Source organism: Mauremys reevesii, linkage group 4, assembly GCF_016161935.1.
Source record: "Mauremys reevesii isolate NIE-2019 linkage group 4, ASM1616193v1, whole genome shotgun sequence".
In the NCBI taxonomy this organism is placed as follows: Eukaryota; Metazoa; Chordata; order Testudines; family Geoemydidae; genus Mauremys; species Mauremys reevesii.
This window is the reverse complement of record NC_052626.1, coordinates 135,768,174-135,789,105: the sequence shown is the minus strand read 5'-3', so window position 1 is coordinate 135,789,105 and position 20,932 is coordinate 135,768,174. Positions and strand designations below refer to the sequence as shown.

The 20,932-nt window shown below is 45.5% G+C and overlaps 1 protein-coding gene across 14 annotated transcripts in view; it reads left to right on the top strand.

The window, feature by feature from the left end:
* The window catches only part of CD34 (CD34 molecule), a 103,345-nt gene that overhangs the window by 13,569 nt on the left and 68,844 nt on the right, over positions 1–20,932 (top strand). For 6 of the 14 annotated variants that reach the window (XM_039536751.1, XM_039536749.1, XM_039536744.1 and 3 more), the window contains one exon: positions 3,038–3,131. The exons of 3 other annotated variants lie outside the window; for them this stretch is intronic. The gene's annotated coding sequence lies outside the window, so the exon portion shown is untranslated. Of the gene's footprint in view, positions 1–3,037; positions 3,132–16,566; positions 16,664–20,932 lie in introns of all 14 variants that reach the window. 5 more of the 14 variants (XM_039536752.1, XM_039536747.1, XM_039536746.1 and 2 more) reach the window with 3 other exon arrangements.

Genomic DNA, 20,932 nt, shown 5'->3' with positions numbered 1-20,932 from the left:
ACAAACACATTTTAGATACAAATACAAAGCCAATATTCATAACTTTAGATGCAAAGATGATACAATAGAATCTCAGAGTTATGAACACCTCAGGAATGGATGTTGTTAGTAACTCTAAACAAAATATTATGGTTGTTCTTTCAAAAGTTTACAACTGAACAGTGACTTAATACAGCTTTGAAACTTGACTATGCAAAATAAAAATGCTGCTTTCCCTTTATTTTGTAGTAGTTTACATTTAACATAGTACTGGGGTGTGTGTGTTGCTGCCTGATTGTGTACTTATGGTTCCAAATGACGTGTGTGGCTGACCGGTCAGTATATAACTCTGGTGTTCATAACTCTGAGGTTCTATTGTGCCTGGATTTAACCAGGATAATCATATTTGATTGTAAATTTTCCATGGACACCTTACATGATACACTTTTGTATTAGCTTTGTTGCAATTGTATAACAGTGGTAGTATCAATTATATAAATGGTCATATTCAATCATACGGCACCATAGCACCTAGATTGGTTTTGTTTTCGTTTCTCACATGCACTTTGAATTGTGTCTGACCCCATACCCGACATAATGGGGGACAAAATGTCTTTGAGATGGGAAATTTGTCTCCATGTTTTGTGCCTTGTAAAATGACATGACTGCTACCAGTATCTATTGGGTTTCCGGGAAATGGGGCGGGCGGAAGCTCGCCCCATGCTAAAAGATCCTCCCCCAGCCTAAGGGGAGGTTCCACAGGGCCTCAGAAACCCACTAATTGTGGGGGACAACTAATAAAAGAACAGGGACAGGAGTGCGGTCAAAGGGTCATAAGAAGGGAGCCTGACAGGGACACCGAGCAGAGAACCCCGGACAGCGCCCACTGCTCCTCGAAGGCGTCAAGGGAGGAAGGCAAGTGCCTGTGCTTCAATCTTTGGAGATGAGCTGATACATTGCATTGGAGATTTCACTCCCCTTTGCTGTAGCACAGCACCTCGCTTAACAAGACTTAGTGGAAGAACTGTTTTTCATTCGGTGGGGGAATGCTTTCTGGATTCTATTCATGAACTCAAGGGTGGATGGTGGCAGGATAAGTACCAGACAGGGTGGCCATCTGAACACATCCAACTCTTTGATTTGAAGATTGGTTAATAAACTTGAGTGGTAGGGCTTTCCTGTGAGATTTCATGAGATTTCTGTTTCTGGTCCTTAACTAAACCAGGAAGTAACCTGCATCTTCTTGGGCTATCTGGAATGTGATTCCACAGCCTGCCTTGCAACTGTTAATTTCATTTGATCTTGTGCTGGACAGAGCCAGCAATGCTCCCAATGAAAATCACTATATCTCATATTTGATCTGTTTAAGTGCTTACGTAGGTATGTGTTCTAACTAACTTAGCAGATGCGATGGCAGCCTGGGCTCTGAATTTCCTTGCTTTTGGGGATTTCTCAGATGTTTAATGTACCTTGAAAGTTCAATATGGCACAGATCTAATTGACCTGACTGTGTAACAAGATTCCATATGGGTTGTCAGCAGGCTTTGAATCCATGATCTTCAGCAATGTAGCACAGACCTCTGCTGCTTAGCGGTAGCAACGCTAGTAGATATCCTCTAACATAGGGGTTGGAACCCCTCAGGGGATCACGAGATTATTACATGGGGGGTCATGAGCTGTCAGCCTCCACCAAACCCTGCTTGGCATCCAGCATTTATAATAGTGTTAAATATATTTAAAAGTGTTTTTAATTTATAAGGGGGGGGTGTTACTCAGAAGGGTGCTATGTGAATGGGATCACCAGTACAAAAGTTTTGAGAACCACTGCTCTAGCAGAACTGCTGCTATAGGAGGATGCTACACATGCTTCTCTGGCATGTGAAATCTGCAGATCTTCTGACTTGTGTAGTACTTAGATACCATGATGATGGGCGTTGTAGAAAATAGAGACATTTTTCTCAGTCTGAATTAATGTGAATTTGGTGTTTGTGAAAGGTGCTGGATTGAAAGCCTTAGAAGCTCAAGATCTGTAGATACTTCATGTGTGTAACCTGCTGCATGATTGTGTTCTTATGGTTCCAAGTGTCGTGTGTGTGTGTGTGTGTGTGTTGGTTGCTGCCTATCTACCAATGAATCTGAGCTGTGCCCTAAACAGCCTCTTTCTAGGGGTACTTCAGTCACACTGACCAGCGGCAGCTCCAGGCACCAGCGCTCCAAGTGCGTGCCTGGGGTGGCAAGCCGTGGGGGGCGGCCTGCCAGTCCCTGCGAGGGTGCCAGTCGCGGGGTGGGGCGGGGAAGGAAGGGCGCTGAGTAAAGACACTGGAACACGTGTCAGAGAGCCGAGCGTGAGGCTCAGTGGGGAGAGCAGGAACCCGCCCTGAGCAGGTGACAGACCCAGCCAGGCAGGCCACCCCAGAGGAGCGGGAACACGACACTAGAGACAGGGTGGCCTGCAGGGTCAGAGACTGCGGCTGGTTCTACAGAAGCTTCTCCGGTCCAGTCCTGAGGCAAAGACCTGCATGCATTGCACATGGTTCAGGCAAAGGCGGCCCCACCTCGTGGTAGACCAGGGAGTCTGGGGCCCAGTGGAGGATTTTTTTTTTTCCTTTTTCTTTCCTTTGCAGTTGACACTTGACTACAGGGTGGGGAGCGGACTGCTCCCCACGGGTGACTACCTGGCCAATGTATTCACTCACTTTCGAGGCTCATTCACTAAAGCCCACTGCCCATGGCCTTGCAAACCCATCTCCGTTGTAGGGGAAGATATTGGGCTTGCACAAAAAGGGGAGGGGGTGTCACCACCCCACAGAAGAGACTGTTAATATTTAAAGTGGGTTTTTTGGTGGGTATATATAGATATAGATATAGAAAAAGTAAATAGTTCTGTTTTTTTTATTCAGGTGTAGGAAGTGGCATAAGGATTGGTTTAGTATAATTTAAAACCTTTCAACTGCTTAGTGTATTTTGAAACCTGCTAACAATTTCTCTCCTGTTTTAGGCTGTTCCTGAGAAAGATACAGTTGTTTGATTTGGTGTTTTGTGTGTGTTTCCATTTTAGACAATGTGGCTATCCCAGTTAATTATCAATAGGTAATATACCCCTATCTTGCAACCGGATGAGAGCACTCTCATGTCACAGACATCTGATGCAGGTAAGACACATAACTGGGGAAGGAGCAAGGAGGTACTGTGAGAGCAGGAGGTGATTTGTAAGCTCCCTCAGCATAATCTCTAGTGTTCCCAGCATCTTATCAGCACTTCTCTCAAGATGGGAGGTAATTGGGTTGCAACCTTAAAGACAATCCCAGAGCATTCTGGGGAGTCAGTAGGCAAGGCTCTGCTGGTGTAGTCTTGCTGGGAAGGTTGAGGGAAAGGAAGTCAACTTACGCACACAGTACATAGTAAGCAACTCATCCAAGGTCAGTGGCGGAGCCAGGAATGGAATCCTATTTCCCAATCCTGTGCTCTGATCACGAGACATTCACATGACCCAGGAAGAAGTCTTGTCATCCCATCAAACACAGTCCATGCCATTAGTGCTGAAATGCAGAAACTCTGATACATGGTCACCACTCAGATGTTCCAGATGTGCCTTGGCTTTGCTTATTTGCCCTGTCTCTCCCCATCTGATGTTGCAGCATCTCAGCTATTTAAGAAACTGTTCTGCTGACTTTCAGAAGGTTCTGATAATGGGATTCTCCCAACATCTCCTGTGCCAATGTTCTCTTCTGTCACTCCCTAGGAGAGAATTTTCTCCCCCACTTGCTAATTCCCCTAAATTACCTGCAGGGAGTGTGCTTGGGAGGGCTAGCTAGCCTCATTGCCAGCTGGGCAGATTGGTATCTTTTGCTCTCCTGGCTAAGGGAGACTTGTTGCATTTCTCACAGCAGACGTTTTTTGTTTTGCTATTGTCTGGCACTTCCTTTCCAAATCAACCCTACATATGCACGGTTCAACAATACTCAGCCCCACAGTAATGGTTTTCTGTCTCGTCTTTGCTGAGTTTGCGGGAGGCGGGGTTGTAATATAGCTCACTGATTGCAATTGTAATATTACAGTGAAACCTACCACAGGCATCTCTGTGTCTCGAGCAGCCACATTAAAATATCCCTTGGTTTTCCAGTTAAATGCTCTTCAGCATTTAAACACCCACCTCTACTAGGCAACTGATTTTGCTGTTCCATTGTGAAGTCTATTATTATTAATAATAAGCTCTTTGAGCACTACAGAAGAAAATGCTATATAAAATGCTTTATAAAAGAAGGCATGTATAATTCTTCCCACTTTTCAGGGGGGAAATTGAGGCACAGAGATGGAAATGACTTGTCCAGTGTCACACGGGTGAGCAGTGGCAGAGCTTGATAGGTTATTATATACTAAAATAATAACTTAGATCTCAAATATCATTTTTCATCCATCGAAGTCTAAAGGTGTGTGTGAGTGTATTGGGATATATTTATGTTACATAGACACAACCTCCTCAGAAGAAATAAAGGGTCTGATTTCCGCAGTCCACATCTGTCTTGTTCTTTTTAAACCCTTTTGATGCTAACTTCATACAGCATTCCTTTATTTGGTGATGGGGGCCATGGATGCTTATGTGCCTTTTCCTGTAAACATTAGCATCTTCAAAGCGCCTTAGAAAAGATGAATAACAGCAACATTGACAGCCCTTAATAGTAAGCAATGCCAAGAATTTTTCCCCAAGATGCAATTTGTGTGTGTGTATAGCTAGATCTTCTGACTTGTTTAGCACGTACAGATATGTTCTCAGGGGATGCCTCCCTCCCTGGTAATGCCCCATGCAGGACACAGTGTAAAGTGCTGATTACACCATGACATCTACTAGATGGAATGTCAAACTCGCTCATATGTGGGTTGCTTTTTAGTGGATTTCCTGATTTGATTACAACTAATAGAGCTTCTCCAATGGCTCAGGTGATTAACAAGCTGTGTTCCTGGCATGTGAAATCCTGGGTTCTAGTCATGGCAGTGCATCTGTACATCTTAGGTGGCAATCATAGCATCCATTGTGACATTGGCTGCAGCACAGCTGGACTTGTACATCAAAACAGTAACCTTCTTGCAACAGCCAGAGACCCCAGGTGGACACCCCACATCCTCACATGTCAGTAGGCACTTCTGACCCCTTTGCTGTTTTCCCATAGACACACACACAGCTCATGCAGAGATCTTACTCCTACATGGAAAGGTTTACTGTACGTTGGGCGGTTAGTTTAAACCTTTCAGTGCCACTTTACTGCCTAGTAGAAGAGATTCAATCACAGAGTTCCCTCTGCACAGTCATACTGCCTTGGAGACTCTCTCAGCCATCATGCCCTTGCTGCATGCTCTGATTTTTTGGATGCATTTGGCAGCATCACAAAATCCCATGGGTCAACGAGTTGTTCCTTTCACTTTTGACTTTCCTCATGGATCCATATTATCTATGGCTCTGTGCTAGGCCTTCAGCAATATCTACAGCTACCAAAGCTCATCAACTATTGGAGCAAGGTGGTTTAGAGAAAATATGGACAGAATAAATAGAGGTCTTTGCTCCATGATAAGAGCCTGGCAGGAGGAATCTTGGCTCCTTCAGCAACATCATAGGCAGTGCAATGTGGCCTTTGAGATCTGCAACAATTAAATGGCTTCTCCTCCCTTTTTCTCTCTCTTTTTCCCAGGCTGTCTCTATGGTGGATAGATATGAAGGGAAAGGCCAAGATATTAAACATAGCCTTCCCTCAGTGTGTAAGGTGATCTTTGCATTGTGTTTGGAAAACGTTTTACTCCCAGTGAATGCTGGCTTGATATTTTCTGTCAGCTATGACAGGCCTCAAATGAGACAATTAATATTTCACAGCTGCTGAGTTTGGAAAGTGACTAGAAAAGATAGGAGCAGGGGTGGCAGGATGGTGGGTTTTTTTGTTTTTAATTCACAAACAAAAATTGATTAAAACCCCCAAGTTAACAAAAGTGCTGAGGTGAGGCTGCAAGCTTACTCCTTTAAAAAAAGACTGCAGGCGCACTCAAGGATTTTCATGCTCATCCTTGTGTAGGCAACTTCTACACTGCTGCCCCTAGGCGAGCAGTTGGGCTCTGATGATACAGAGATGGCTTCCCATCAGGTCTGAAATATTTCAGTTCAGTGGAGCCTCATGCTCAGTCACCGTGGTCAATTCATCTGCCCTTGATCCTTCCAAGGCAGATGAACAGAATTCCATGAAGTTAACTGCATGGTTATCTTGAAACCTGAGCAATCTGCTCTGGATGGACACTAATAAAATACCCTGTCTATTTAAAAAATGTTTCACCCTGTGTCCATCCTTCCTCCCTCCCACCACGCCTGCTGTGTGACCCACATTCACACGTGTTGCCTGCTGCTGAGTTGCTGCCTTCCACCCCAGAGCCTGGCTGTATTTCAGTGGTGCTTTTAAGTACATCTGATGGTTTATAAAGCACTTTTGGGCTGGAAGATGCTCTAGAAATACAAGAATATTAAGGAAAGGGGAATGGTTCAGAGTAACTCTTTCAAAGAATTTACATGCTGCTGTATGACTAGCAGAAAGAAGCTTGTGCATTAAGGATGTTACTTGGCTTTGTTTAAAGGACATGGCATCTGAAATACAATTTACCTTTAGATGCTCTCTGCCTGCATAGGGACGGGGGTCAGCCTAAAGTTCCCATGCATGCATTCGTAAGGAGGAGGTGGCTTCTGTACAATTACAAAACAGTGAGGACAAAGTCAATGGGCAGATCATGATATAGCCCTCTTTCTTGATGTATTGTTCAAGGCTGACATTTTGAAGAAGTGGGGCACATCAGGGAAGCTGCAGATATACAGGGGGAGGTCTAAAGGAGGGGTTCTCTTAACACATTTTTTGTCCCCCCCCCACCCCCAATCCCCTCTTTTCTCCCAGGAGGTAGTCATGGCCCTAGAAAAATCCCCTGGTGGACACATTTGAGAAACACTGGTCTAAAGGGCATTTCACAGAGGCTGGTGGAGGGCCACAAGGAGCTGTTGGGAAAGGAGGGGAAGCAGAACAAAGTAGGAAAAATATAAAGACATGCTGATTTCCCCCCCCCCCCCCCCCAGCATAAACAGTGTTACCACAAAGCCAAACCTAACTAAGGGCTAGCCTACACTGGCAACGCTAAAGCGCTGCCGCGGTAGTGCTTTAACATGCCTTGTGTGGTCGAGGTGCAGCGCTCTTAAAAAACCCACCTCCACGAGGGGCGTCTACACTGGCGCTTTACAGCGCTGAAAGTTGCTGCACTCGGGGGTGTTTTTTCACACCCCTGAGCGAGAAAGTTGCAGCGCTGTAAATTGCCTGTGTAGACAAGCCCTAAGGGAAGTGAGGCCACATCACAAATAGCACTGCCTGGCTCCCATGATGGCCGTCTCCGTAGAGGCCAAGAATGGAATGTATTGTGAAGACTGAACTCTGGCAGTGTCTCCAGGCTAGCTTTAGGGCAGTATAAGGGAAACCTGCCATGCCAATGGTTGTGCTGTACCTTTTCTGGGGACAAACAGAGGTTTTAATTCCTCAGCCTGGCACCTTTAACCAGTGCAGGATTTACTCTTAAAGAAAATGAAATTCAAAAGGACAGGCAGGCATTTAGGAAACTGGAAAAGTATTATTGAGCTGCATCCAGCCACTGAGCACAGCTCTGATCCTAAAGTTCAGAGAACTTTGCCAGCTGCCCCATATGCTTACAATAGATGGAATCCTTCCCCTTTCTGGAGCTGTACCTATTAACATATCTTATCAGTTAGGGAGATCAGCATGTACTTTCCTTCCCAATGTTTATACTACACAGGATTAACCTGCTCCTAAATGGATAATCAGCACGGATGCACTAAAAATGGGAGGTGACTTACATGCCTGTAATACCATCTGCTTTATTGGAATATTTTACAAACCTGATGTTTAATTTGCTCTCCAGGATTTGGTGACCAATTATTCTGTAATTTCCCAAATAATTACAAGAACCGCAGAGAGGGGTTAAAAAAACAAAAAGACAACTCCTTGAGGGCTGATATTTATACAGGGAAGGAATGAGTAATAGAGTATGGGAAGGGAAGGGCTTTGAAGAGAAGAGTTGGCCAGAGTCTGAGGCTGGAGCATAGTAGACCCCAGGTGGAGGGCTGGAGGCTTGCTCTTGTGCTTTTTTGTTTTGGTTTTAATTATAAAGCTGCTGCATTTTGACAGAGCTGCTAGTGCTGGGAGCTGGTGGCGTGTTCCATAGTTTGGTTCACTGAGCTAAGGCTAAGTAGCTGTAGATGCAGCGGCATTTCCTGGATAACGGAGCATGGCTAGAGCAGGGAGACTCCAAGACACGAGGAGTCCACAGAAGGTACTTAGCTGATCTGTGCTGAATTCCGAGGCCATCTGACTGAGTGGATCAATGGCTGAGCAGTGCCGCCCTGTTGGGGAATATAACTACTACCATCCTGTTGCAACCCAACTGAGCCATGTGGTCTCATTTTGCAGGTGGCAAAACTGAGGTGCACATGCTGATTTGCCCAGGATCACAAAGTGAGTTAGTGTTAGAACAGGAATGGAAGCCAGGTGTCCAGGCATTAGACCTGGCTTTCCGCTTTCAAATTATGCAGGAACGTCTCCAATAATGGAGTCTCTCTATCAATATTCTGCCACTATTCTAATGAGCTAAGATTCTGGCAAAACAGTGCAAAAAAGCTCTATAATAATTAACAAACCCATCAAGATGTGATCCTGGGAGATCTGCATTTCCAAAGCGATCTCGTGAAGAGCTTCATGTAAGCAATGGAGCTCTAGCCCCTCCTTATCGATTGCATGCTCCTTGTCACTGGAGCCCTTTAACTAAATGACCGTGCATAGCTACTGGGCCCTCATACTCTTGATAGTTTCCAATATGTAAAAGGTCATGTTACCAAGGGTGGGAGAGAAAGTGCTGATAAACAGGGAAAGTGTCAAGTTCAGGCCCTTCTAGGTGCAAAACAGCATACCCTTCCTAGGATTAAGCTGACTGCCCCAGCCTGAATCATATGCAGCATTAAAAGCCATACCTGGTGCAATTAATTGTGACTGTGTAGTGGCCTTCACTTGGGCCCAGCATGCCTAGTGAGCAGGCCGTGGGTCTCCCAGAATCTTGGAATGGCTTTGCTGGCAATTGGAGGGCCTGGCAGCCAAGCTATAGTCCACCATTTTCCAGGGCTCTGTGGATTCCCCTGGTTGGCTGGAGGATGTGGTGCCATGGAGGAGGATTGGGCCCTCTATCTCCTCTAGGGCCCAAGGGAGGAGGAGAGTCTAGGGAGGCCGTTTTTCTGGTTTAATACTAGACAGGCCTCTTTGGCTGTTTTTGTCCTCTGACTGCTATTGGGACAAAACTGGTACATGCACTGCATGTGAGGTCAGGCTGGTGGGAGTCTGCTCTTGCAAATGGCATCCCCATGCAGCATGACCTTGCATGCACTGTGCATAGAGGTCACCCAGACAGGTGCAGGGTCTGGTCCACACCATTCCTGGAAGCCCTGGAATGTCTGGTATTCCAGGAATATGTGAGTGACCACCCTAGAAAAGTCTCAGTCCCCTCTATCTGGTACAACAGAGCAGCCTCCCCTGACCCTCCTCCTACCTCCCTGGTTTTCTCTTCAGTTTGGGGTGTGGTCTTAGCACTTGGCTTCCCTCTCAGTTGGGGGTTGCTCACACTGTCTCCATTATTCAGACAGTGAGTTGGGGCTTCCCTGCTCACTCCTCAGTGTTCAGTTCCTATTTGTCGGGGAGAATGCAGGGGAGAAAAGGGAGTCAGGCCCTTGGCCTCCCAGTCGGGTCTGAACCACAATCCATGCCCATCCCCTGTAGATCCCTCTTTCTTCGAAGCTACAGGCTGGGTGCCTTCCTGCAGGCTGTCTGTCTCCTTCACTCTTCCCTGCTTGACTGTCAGAGTCCCCTTTTAGGGAAGTCCTCCATTTGGAACATGCTCTGCAAGGGCTGAGGGGAAGCCTCCTTGCCTAGTACAGCTCCACAACTCCCTTGGTCTTAGGCTATGTCTACACTGCAGCTTATGTCAGCATAACTTATGTCGCTCAGGGGTCTGAATCCCCCCAAAGCGACATAAGATATACCGACCTAACCGCCAGTGTGGACAGCACTATGCCAGCAGGAGAGTTTTTCCTGCCAACATAGCTACTACTGCTTGTGGGCTGGAGTAGTTAAGATGATGGGACAGCTCTCTCCTGTGGGCTTAGAGCAGATACATTGGAGAGCTTATAGCGGCCCAGCTGCATTTGTGCCACTGTAAACACTCTGGTGTAGCTGTGCCCTTGGTGTGGGGTCTGTAAACCTCATCAAAGACCTGTTGGGAGTGCAAGGACTGATTGCAAAGCCAGAGCCCCATCATAATTCTATATCTTGCCTTGTTTCTTGTACATTCATTCTGACCTGCAGCGCTCGCTGCTGTTCCAGTCCTGGGATTCTGCTCAGTTTTGTCAATGCACCTCCATCCTATGTTGCAGCAACTGTGTATTCTTCTATCCCAGGCACTGCGCACTTGTCACTAAAAAACACTAGGCTTGTTGAATTGTGCTGAATAATAATTATGGTTATTTTTGTGATGAGGATAAAGGCTTCCTTTGAGAGTGGGTTGACAGCAAAGTCATTTTCATTATGACTAACAAGATTTGAACCCGAGCCTTTAGAAGGGAATAGCTGACTTGTTTAACCCACTGCAGCACCATCCTCACCACACCACCCACATCTATAGAAATGCACGTGGTGGGCCAAGCCTCAATTCCACCCATGTAATCATATCCAAATCAGTAGAGCTACACTGATGAAACTGAGGATAGAATCTGTCCTTACTCTAAAATAGTAATTGAGCTGTCCCCAGCTCAGCCATGAAAACTGGCATCTAATTACCAGCTGTGGGGCTGGAAAGATTCACTCACAAGGGCCTGTTGTGTGTCCCACCCAGTGGGGAAGTGTCTCCAGAAGCAAGAAGGGAGTGGAAAGATGAATGGGAGCAGCCTCAGCAGGTGCATTCCTAGCAGCAAGCATAGAAGGTTTCACCAATAGCCTCACTGTTCCCTGCTTGCTATTAAACTTCCTTATTGAATTTGATAGAGATCAGAGCCACTTGCTGGGTAGTCTTAATAAGGAAGGTTGTTCCCTTTGTTTCTGTTTGAATAAAAGGGTAGAGAAGGGAGGCTTCCCAGTTTACCTTTTGTCATTTTTCTATAGCCGTTGAAGGAAGAAAAGACTTGAGCAAGCTTCCAAGACTGGGTGTGGGGTGGGAGTGTAAAGTAATAAATCCCTCCTTGCCCAGGAGTTTCATAATTAATAAGCTGCACAACATCTGCTGCTCAGAAGTCCTTAGTCCAGCAGAGAGAGAATGCTGATCCTGCTGTAACAAAAGCACAGCCCTACCACTTCAATTAAGGAGATTCTTCTTTAGTTCATCAGGAGTATAGGAGCTATGAATCCAACTTCAGCAGCTTTTATTCTGCCCAACGGAGGGTGGTGATATACATAATATTGGCTAGTTGATTGCAGTATCTTTGGAAGAACCTGCTTCTCATCAGTGTCCATTATACACATGTATCTTTGATTGACTTCTAGCTCATTTTGACATTGAGGGTAGAGGGATGTGTATTTTAATTGCCTTGTTAGAAAGGATTTATTTTTAGTTAATGGTTTGAACGGGTATGGGGCACCCTGTGGCCCAGGAATGAGCAGTTATAAGTTTCTAAATTAATCTCTAGTCTCTTTTGCCAGTAGAAGAGAGATTACCTGGCCCACCTTGTCTCTCCAAATAAATCTCTCACTTTTAGACCAAATGATTTTTCTTGTTTATTGCTTGGTGTTTGAATTGATAAATGTACTGATAGCAAGCATGGTCTGACCAGGGTATTTCAAATCAAGACACCAGAGTTTTTTCCCCCTGATTCTGCTACTGAATTTGTGTGTCTTTGGGCAAGTCATTTCCCTTAAGTGTGTGTCAGCCTCCCCCTGTGTAAAATGAGGATAATTTTGGCTTACTTTAAAAGCTTTGACAACCTTTAATAGCATATTTAAGAGCTTTGAGATCCTTTAAATTAAATGCTGTACAAGTGAAAACTATTTTAGAGCTCTGTCTCTCATACAAACAGCTGACGGAGGCTATTATGCAAGATGTCAGGACCTTCAGCCAAAGTAATTCTGGTGCAGCAACGTCTGGTACCATAGGGGGAAAGCGGATTTGATGGAGCAGAGAAGGAAGATACTGAAAGAAAAATTGTAATTGGAGGAACTACATTTGCTATTAATACTGGGTTAGGAGTAAACCATCCATAAGTCCCCATGGAAGAGTAAACATGCATCACACAGTCACTAGCTGTGTGAATTTCCCAACTGGAAAGCTGACTACGTACAGCAGGTCAAGGTCAAAGAAAGTCTGCCCAGGTCTCTCTGCAGCTGAGCGTATTACAGTTTCACTTGTACTCAACATCAGGTCATACACGAAAACGAACAGAGTAACATGAGTGGTAGATGTCTGGGGGCGAAGAAGCAACTTTTTTTTTCTTTTACAGCTTTCAGCCTTTTAATTGCCTCTGTAAACAAATGCATTGTCTTTTAAATCAGGAACCGGATGCCTTGTCTAGAGCACTTCTGAAAGCAGGCTTGTATTGAAACAACCAGCATCGGTTACTTGACCAGTATGGACATGGGGTATTTTTCTGAGTATTATGCTATAGATTTTGTCTATACCACAATAATCTCCAGTGGCACAGAGCTGGGCCCCAAGAGTGTTAATTCCCTTGCCTCTAATTGCCATGGGTAGCATGGACTAATGGTAGCCACTAGCCAGTCATCTGCTGTATTGTGCCACTTCTTCCCTGATTAGAGTATTGTTTACCAGCTGGTGGCTGGATGCTGCTATTAATTTGCATCAGGGCCCCATAATGGAAGTTACAGTACACCTGTATAACAAAAAAACAGTCTCTACCCCAAGGCGCTTACATTATAAATGTAAGATAAGCGACAACAGGTGGAGATAATAAATAGTTGGAGGAAGCTAGTGCTATAGCTAATTTAACCACAGTCCAGTGCTAGGCTGGCTGTGTGCATTCTGCACAATACCACACCTGGAATGTGAACCAGGTCAGTCTTGGTTCATAGGTTGTATGCAATTCTACCAGCTGAGCCAGCTAGAAAGCTCCCTTGGGCTAAACTGTGTAGAAAATGAGTTAACTTAATCTCAGCTGGAAGCTCTTCCTTGCAGAACTCTTATCAGCGTAGCAACCCAAGCAGTACACTGATAAAATACCCCCATTATGACCTGGGGGGGTTGGTACAAGGCTGCCTTTAATGAAGTTTGGCAGCTGACAAACTGCCAGCTCAAGCAAAGAAAGGACAAATCTACTGCACCCGGCAAGCATCCATCAGGTTGGACATCCTTCCTACATCTCTGGAAAAATTAGGAGTAATTAATTCATCATTATGCAAGGGAGGCTTATTCTATCTTGGGAATTTCTAATACACCTATTATTATCGCCCATTGCAAATATACTTAACCTCCAGACCATGGGACATCAAGATAGACGAGAGCCAGGTAAATGGGACAATTTAAAGGTACTTCAGCTGCCTCATGATGCTGCTTACAGCCCAAAAACGCGCTCTTATTGCAAAATTATTCCAGCCCCATCAGTTTCCAGATCCTGTTAAAATAATGGGCACATTAGATGGTCTCTCACCTAGGAATCTGCCAGATCAGGGTTTGCCTGGGAGGCCTTTACACGGAGATGACCCAGAGACAACATAAAAAGACACTGTCAAGAGAAATCACATAGCCTCTTTTTTTCAGTTCCTCACCTGGGTTACTATTAGGTTAAAAGGGCAAGAGTTCTAAAACATTTTATTTACTTTCCACTGTGTTTGCTGTTTATTTACTTTTTTGCACATTGCTTCATGCAGACTAGACCAATCAGTTTCACTTTGTTTCTAGTATGTTTTTAATTTTTCTAGTGCTTGTGTATAATATGCTGCTAGAGATTCTTGCATCCCACTCTACTGGCCAGTCCATTTGGGGGCAATAATTCTCTCATGTTACCAACTAGTGTAGTTATTCCTTTAGCTAATTGAGGTTGAAGTTGGTGCATTGTTGCTAGTCTTGCTTTCAGATCTCACAGGTGACCCTTACAGGTCTTGTTACAAATGTACTAATACAGCTCTGTTATATTTGGGTTCCCAAAATTGCTAGAGAATATTTCAATATATTTTCCTGGAGCATTTTCCCAATTCATGTTGCAGTGATTGTCATCCTTGGAATAAAAACAGAATGTGAGCTCTCAACCCTAGGCAGCTTACTCTGAAATGCTGCATCCTCAACTGGCCCTGTTCTGAGGACAGAAAAGTCAAAGGAAGAATAATTTTTAAAGACCGTGTTACCTTTTTGTGTCCTGTTACATCCGTGTGCGTGGTATGTGAGAGAGTGTGGAGGAAATCAGAATATCCACTTTGAAACTGATTATGATGATATGGTCAGCCCTCAATGTCAGTGAAACACATTTGCTTAGATAACCCAGTGATAAATGTCTTACAATAGATAAATGTGTAAATTAACAGCCATTCTTATCTGTCAGGATGTCTGAGAAATATCTTTGATATCCCAGTGCAGAATGAGGACAAGGGAACTGTTTTTGCCAGGCTCAGAATACATTAAAACAGAGCTCTTCATTCAGTACAGAACTCATAATTTCAAATTAGAGTTCTGTTTGACTCTGCACATCTGACCATTTAATTTGAAATACTTGCTGAAGAAAGGAAATGGAAAATATATAAATGAAGAAATAGCTATAAACAAAGAAATAGCAATACATTATTGCTTTATATCAGATGCATAAGAAACGTTTGAAAGCTGATTGTGTGTGTGTGTGTGAGTGAGATAGTTTTTTCCCCTATAAATGTTTCATGTAATTTGCTGTAAATGTTTTATGGAACATTCCACTTTGTATTTATTTGTTAGGGCTTTTGTTTGTCTGTCTTAAAGCAAGTTCAAAAGTTTAGAGAATTTTTATTTCCATAGTTGTCCTAGAAGAAGAGTCAGAATTTCACTCAAAAATGGATGACATTTCAAGAAAAACACTGAGTTTCAAGCAAAGGGGGCTGTCCAATAAAAACATGCAAAAGTTCACTTTCACTGTTTTAAATGTAAAATCTTCATTTCACATAGTGCAGTCTTGTGAGAGTGAAATCACTGAATGGAAATTGCTAAAGTGTTCACACAAATTTGTCCCAACTTCAGTCACTCCATTCTGGTATTGGTTAGGCAAAGGATGAGCTGAGACTCCTGTTGTTCTGCTAAACTCTGTTCATTTTATTCTTACCTCACCCTCCAAATCCAGCCTTGCCCCATTTCTGGGTATGTCTATACTGCAGTCATGGAGGTGGTTGCAGCTTGAGTACATGTACACAAGCTAGCTTTAATCTAACTAGCTCAGGTGCTGGAGCAGTGAAGTGCAGCAGCATGTGCTTCAATGAAGGCTGTACAAGCCCATCAGGAACCCTGGGTAGTTACTTAGAGGGTAGCCTGCGCTGAATTTCACAGTGCTGCGGCTTCACTATTCTGGTATCTGAGCTAGCTAGGTTAAAGCTAGCTCAATATGTCTACTCATGCTGTATTCATACCCTGTGATTGCAGTATAGACAATAGCCACTGTCTCATCCACCTATTGTGAACTGCCTGATACCTTAGCCTGATCCTGAATTCACTGCATGTGGGATCGTTCCAATTGAAGTCGATGGACCTTTGCACAAAATTCCAGGAGCAAGATGCTACTTTGTAAGCTCTCTGCTGGGAGTGTCTCATTTTTATTTATTTAGCACAACACCTAGAACAGTGGAGCTCCAATATTTGAGTGGGGTCTCTAGATGCTGCCATAATGTAAATAAGTCCTTCTGTATGTCACTAGAAAGCTACTTTCCTGTCACTGGAAAGGTCATTTTGCTTTCATTGTAATGTCATTTTTCCCAGGTTGTCAGTACAGTCTCAGATTTGATCTGTGATTTCAGTGTCCTAACAATCTGCGTGTTCTTTGTATGCCTCTTCCTTAGCCGATCCTCACTAATAGTATGTAAATGATGTATGTTTACTATGAAATTGTAAGTAACATTTTACTTACAATTTCCCCCCTAAGTGTTTAGATTTTAACATATCCCTCTGGTAACCATCTGCCACACACCCAATTCTTTCTTGGGGAGTGCTGTATTCCTAAAATGCCCCATCAATGGTTTCCCGTGAGATTTCCTTGGATGTCTGATTGCCTATGCAGTTTGATTTTCAGTGATTCTGGAAGCTTTTTGTTCTATTATTCACCATAGGTCTCTCTTGTCTGTGCTTATTATGTGCCACCAGAAGATACCTGGGAATTTGCAGCCTTCCCAGCCACTGCTATTGTACAAACACACATCGATAGATGATGGTGTCTGAATTTGGTGATGCGCTCATAATTGCTAGCGCAAGCTTTTAAAGAGTTAAATTTAAAAAATTTTAAAAGTAACATCCTGTCTAATCATTGGTGTGGTTCCTAGATGTAAGATCTGATTTAACCTTTGTCATTGATAGAATTGATTTGAGGGATGATCCTTTGGTGGTTCCACAGACATGATGCACCTCAATCCAGTGAGACCCTGGAAGGAAGGTCCTACCCAGCTAGACAATGGTATGAAGATCTCGCCTTCTTATTTGCACTCTCATTTGGCCATAATTAGGCTCAAAGCTTTAAAAAGGTGTGTGTGTGTGTGTGTGTGTGCATGCTCTGGCATCTGCCTGGCTTCCATCAGAACCAGCTGTCAGCAGAGAAGGCTGAAAAATCAGTCTAGATTTCCCCAGCCCTGCAAAACCAGTCCTTTCTCTGAGTGTGGTGCTGTCCAGCTGATCTTTTGAGAGCAAGTGTTTGGGTTCATAGTAACGGCACAAGGCCATGAAACAAAACCATCTGGTTACTCCAATTCCAAACTTCCAGTACCAGGTGCTCTGGTGTGTCACGTGTTTAATCAGCGATGATGGATAGGTTGACATGTCCTGGCAGTCAGAGAAATACTCCTTTGAGATGTTGAAAGGCTCTACCCTCAGGATCCTGTTTCCTGGCAGCATTGCTGATTATAAGAAACCACCAGGGTGGAGATGAGAGCTTCTGTGTGTTCCTACTGTCTTGAAAAGTGCCAATGGATCTTTAGCAGCTGCCATTGGTTTTACATCTGGTGTAGAAGGTACCACTTCTGGCACTACGGTGCCCCATGCTGTGTCTTGGGTGTAGTATTGACTTGGAGTGAAGACCTCCCCTACTGAGTCACCAGTACATCTGGTGTACTTAGCATTGCATTCAGGTCTCCCCTCCAGGTACTGACAGGCCCTACCCTGTTTAGTTTGCAGGATCCATAAAGACTACAAGCCATAGTGGTGTGGCACTGTTTACTATGGGTACGTCTACACTACGGGACTATTCCGAATTTGCATAAACCGGTTTTGTAAAACAGATTTTATAAAATCGAGTGTGCGTGGCCACACTAAACACATTAAATCGGTGGTGTGCGTCCACGGTCCGAGGCTAGCGTCGATTTCTGGAGCGTTGCACTGTGGGTAGCTACTCCGTAGCTATCCCATAGTTCCCGCAGCCTCCCCCGCCCCTTGGCATTTCCGGGTTGAGATCCCAGTGCCTGATGGGGCAAAAATCATTTTCGCGGGTGGTTCTGGGTACAGCCTCACCCCTCCCTCCCTCCCTGACAGCGGCAGACAACCGTTTCGCGCCCTTTTTGCTTGGTGAACCGTGCAGACGCCATAGCACAGCAAGCATGGACCCTGCTCAGCTCCATACCGCAATCGTGGATGTTTTAAACACTTCGCGCACTCTCGTGCAGTATATGCTGAACCAGGACCTTCGAACCGAGGCGAGTAAGAGGCGGATACGGCAGCGCGGCGATGACAGTGATGAGGACGTGGACACAGAATTATCTCAAACCGCGGGCCCCGGCGCTTTGGAGATCCTGATGGTAATGGGGCAGATTCTATCCATTGAACACCGATTTTGGGCCGGAAACAAGCACTGACTGGTGGGACCGCATTGTGTTGCAGGTGTGGGGCGATTCCCAGTGGCTGCGAAACTTTCGCATGCGTGGGGCACTTTCATGGAACTTTGTGACTTGCTTGCCCCTGCCCTGAAACGCCATAATACCAAGATGAGAGCAGCCCTCACAGTAGAAGCGAGTGGCGATAGCCCTGTGGAAGCTTGCAACGCCAGACAGCTACCGGTCAGTCGGGAATCAATTTGGAGTTGGAAAATCTACTGTGGGGCTGCTGTGATGCAAGTAGCCAAAGCAGTCACTAAGCTGCTGCTACGAAGGTTGTGACTCTGGGAAGCGTGCAGGCCATAGTGGATGGCTTTGCTGCAATGGGATTCCCTAACTGTGGGGCGATAGATGGAACCCATATCCCTATCTTGGCACCGCAGCACCAGGGCACCCAGTACGTAAACCGGAAGGGGTACTTTTCAATGGTGCTGCAAGCACTGGTGGATCACAAGGGGCGTTTCACAAACATCCACGCGGGATGGCCAGGAGGGTTCATGGCCTCGCGTATTCAGAAGCACTACTCTGTTTAAACGGCTGCAGCAAGGGACTTACTTCCCAGACCAGAAAATAACAGTTGGGGATGTTGAAATGCCTGTCGTTATCCTGGGGACCCAGCCTACCCCTTGATGCCATGGCTCATGAAGCCATACACAGGCAGCCTGGACAGTGGTCAGGATCTGTTCAATTACATGCTGAGCAAGTGCAGAATGGTGGTGGAATGTGCATTTGGCCGTTTAAAGGCTCGCTGGCGCACATTACTGACTCGCTCAGACCTCAGCCAAACCAATGTCCCCTAGGTTATTGCTGCTTGCTGTATTCTCCACAGTCTCTGTGAGAGTAGGGGGGAGACCTTTATGGCGGGGTGGGAGGCTGAGGCAAATCACCTGGCCGCTGATTACGCGCAGCCAGACACCAGGAGATTAGAAGAGCACACCAGGAAGCGGTGCGCATCAGAGAAGCTTTGAAAACGAGCTTCATCAATGGCCAGGGTACAGTGTGACTGCTGTGTTTGTTGATGAACACCCAACCCCTTGATTGACTCAGTCCCTGTAAGCAACTCCCCTCCCCTTCGAGTACAGCTTACTTATGCAAATAAAGTCACTCTCATTTAAAAGCATGAATTCTTTATTTTTCATTATAAAGAGGGAGAGAAGTAAGGGTGTGCTTTGGGAGGAGGATAGGAGGGATGGAGAAGGCCATTAAAAAAATTCAGAGTAACGGCATCCTTCTGGTTGGGCTGTCCACGGGGTGGAGTGGGCGGGTGCAGAGCCTCCCCACGCGTTCTTACACGTCTGGGTGAGGAGGCTAAGGAACATGGTGAGGGGAGGGTGGTTATACAGGGGCTGCAGCGGCACTCTGTGATCCTGCTGCCGTTCCTGAAGCTCCACAAGACGCCGGAGCATGTCAGTTTGATCATGCAGCAGCCCCAGAGTTGCATCCCGCCACCGCTGATCTTCCTGCCGCCACCGCTGATTTTCCTGCCGGTCTTCCTGCCGCCACCTCTCATCTCGGTTGTCCCTCCTGTCCTCACGTTCATCCCTCCTGTCCTCACGTTCACTGGCCTCTTTCCTGTAATTTGAAACCACGTCCTTCCACTCATTCAGATGAGCTCTTTCATTGCGTGTAACTTCCATAATATCCGAGAACATCTCATCTCGCGTCTTCTTTTCCTGCGCCTTATCTGTGCTAGCCTTTGGGAAGGAGGAGGGACGGTTGAAAAATTTGCAGCTGCATGAGGGAGATAAATATTTAGAAAGATACATTTTACAGAACAATGGTTATACTCTTTCACAGTGAAAAGCACTATTCACCTTACATAGCACATGTGATTTCCCTACAAGGTCGCATTTTCATCTTAATAGTGACTGCTTGCATCTCTGGGGTTACAGATCTCACAGACACAGGTCCAGGCATCAGGATTCAGCTTGCATGCGGCCATGGTAAGCCACTGTCTCAGTGATTTTCCTCCCCCAACGCATGGCTAATACCACGCTAGCTCCTGCTAATCAACAACCTTCCCCCTCCCCACCCACTGCTTGTCCGGTAGCTTGGGAAGATCGCCTCGCCGGTGACCAAACAGAAAAGATCATCGGCATTTCACCCCTCCCCTCCCCCCGCTACGTGCAGGAAAGTGTTTTTTTTAAGCTGCTGCATTCCACGAACCCAGTAGAAAAATGGCCACCCCCCTTACTTAAATTCCTGATTTTTAACCAGGTTATCCTGAACGATATCACTTTGCTGAGGATAACAGAACAAGATAAAGAGCGGATGCTTCTTGAATGCCAGCAGTCCCCGGGACCATACGCTGCGATGCTTTGCCACGCAATGATACCTGATTACTTGCTACATGCATGGCATGGTAAAGTGTCCTACCATGGTGGGCGGAACAAGGATGCCTTGCCCAGAAACCTTCTGCAAAGGCTTCTGGAGTACCTACAGGAGCGCTTCATCGAGATGTCCCTGGAGGATTTCCTCTCAATCCCCGGACATGTTAACAAACTTTTCTAAGTAACTATACTGTCTGCGAATGCATCCCAAGTCCTCAGGGCAAATCAATCATTAAAAAAGGCTTGCTTAAAAAACACTGTTTGCTATTTGCAAAGGTACACTCACCAGAGCTCCCTTCCAGGGCGTCATTCTCTGCAATAGTTGCTTGTGAGGGCTGGGAGCAGGGTAATTCCGTCAGGGTGATAAAAAGCTCCTGGCTGCTGGGGGTCACGGAGTGCTGTGTGCAATCTGCGAGGTCTTCCTCTTCTTCTTCCTCTTCATCTTCCCCGTCTGCATAATCCTCAGACATGGCAGAGATTACAACCCCCACCTCGGAATCCACGGTCAGGGGTGGGGTACTTGTGGCGCAGCCC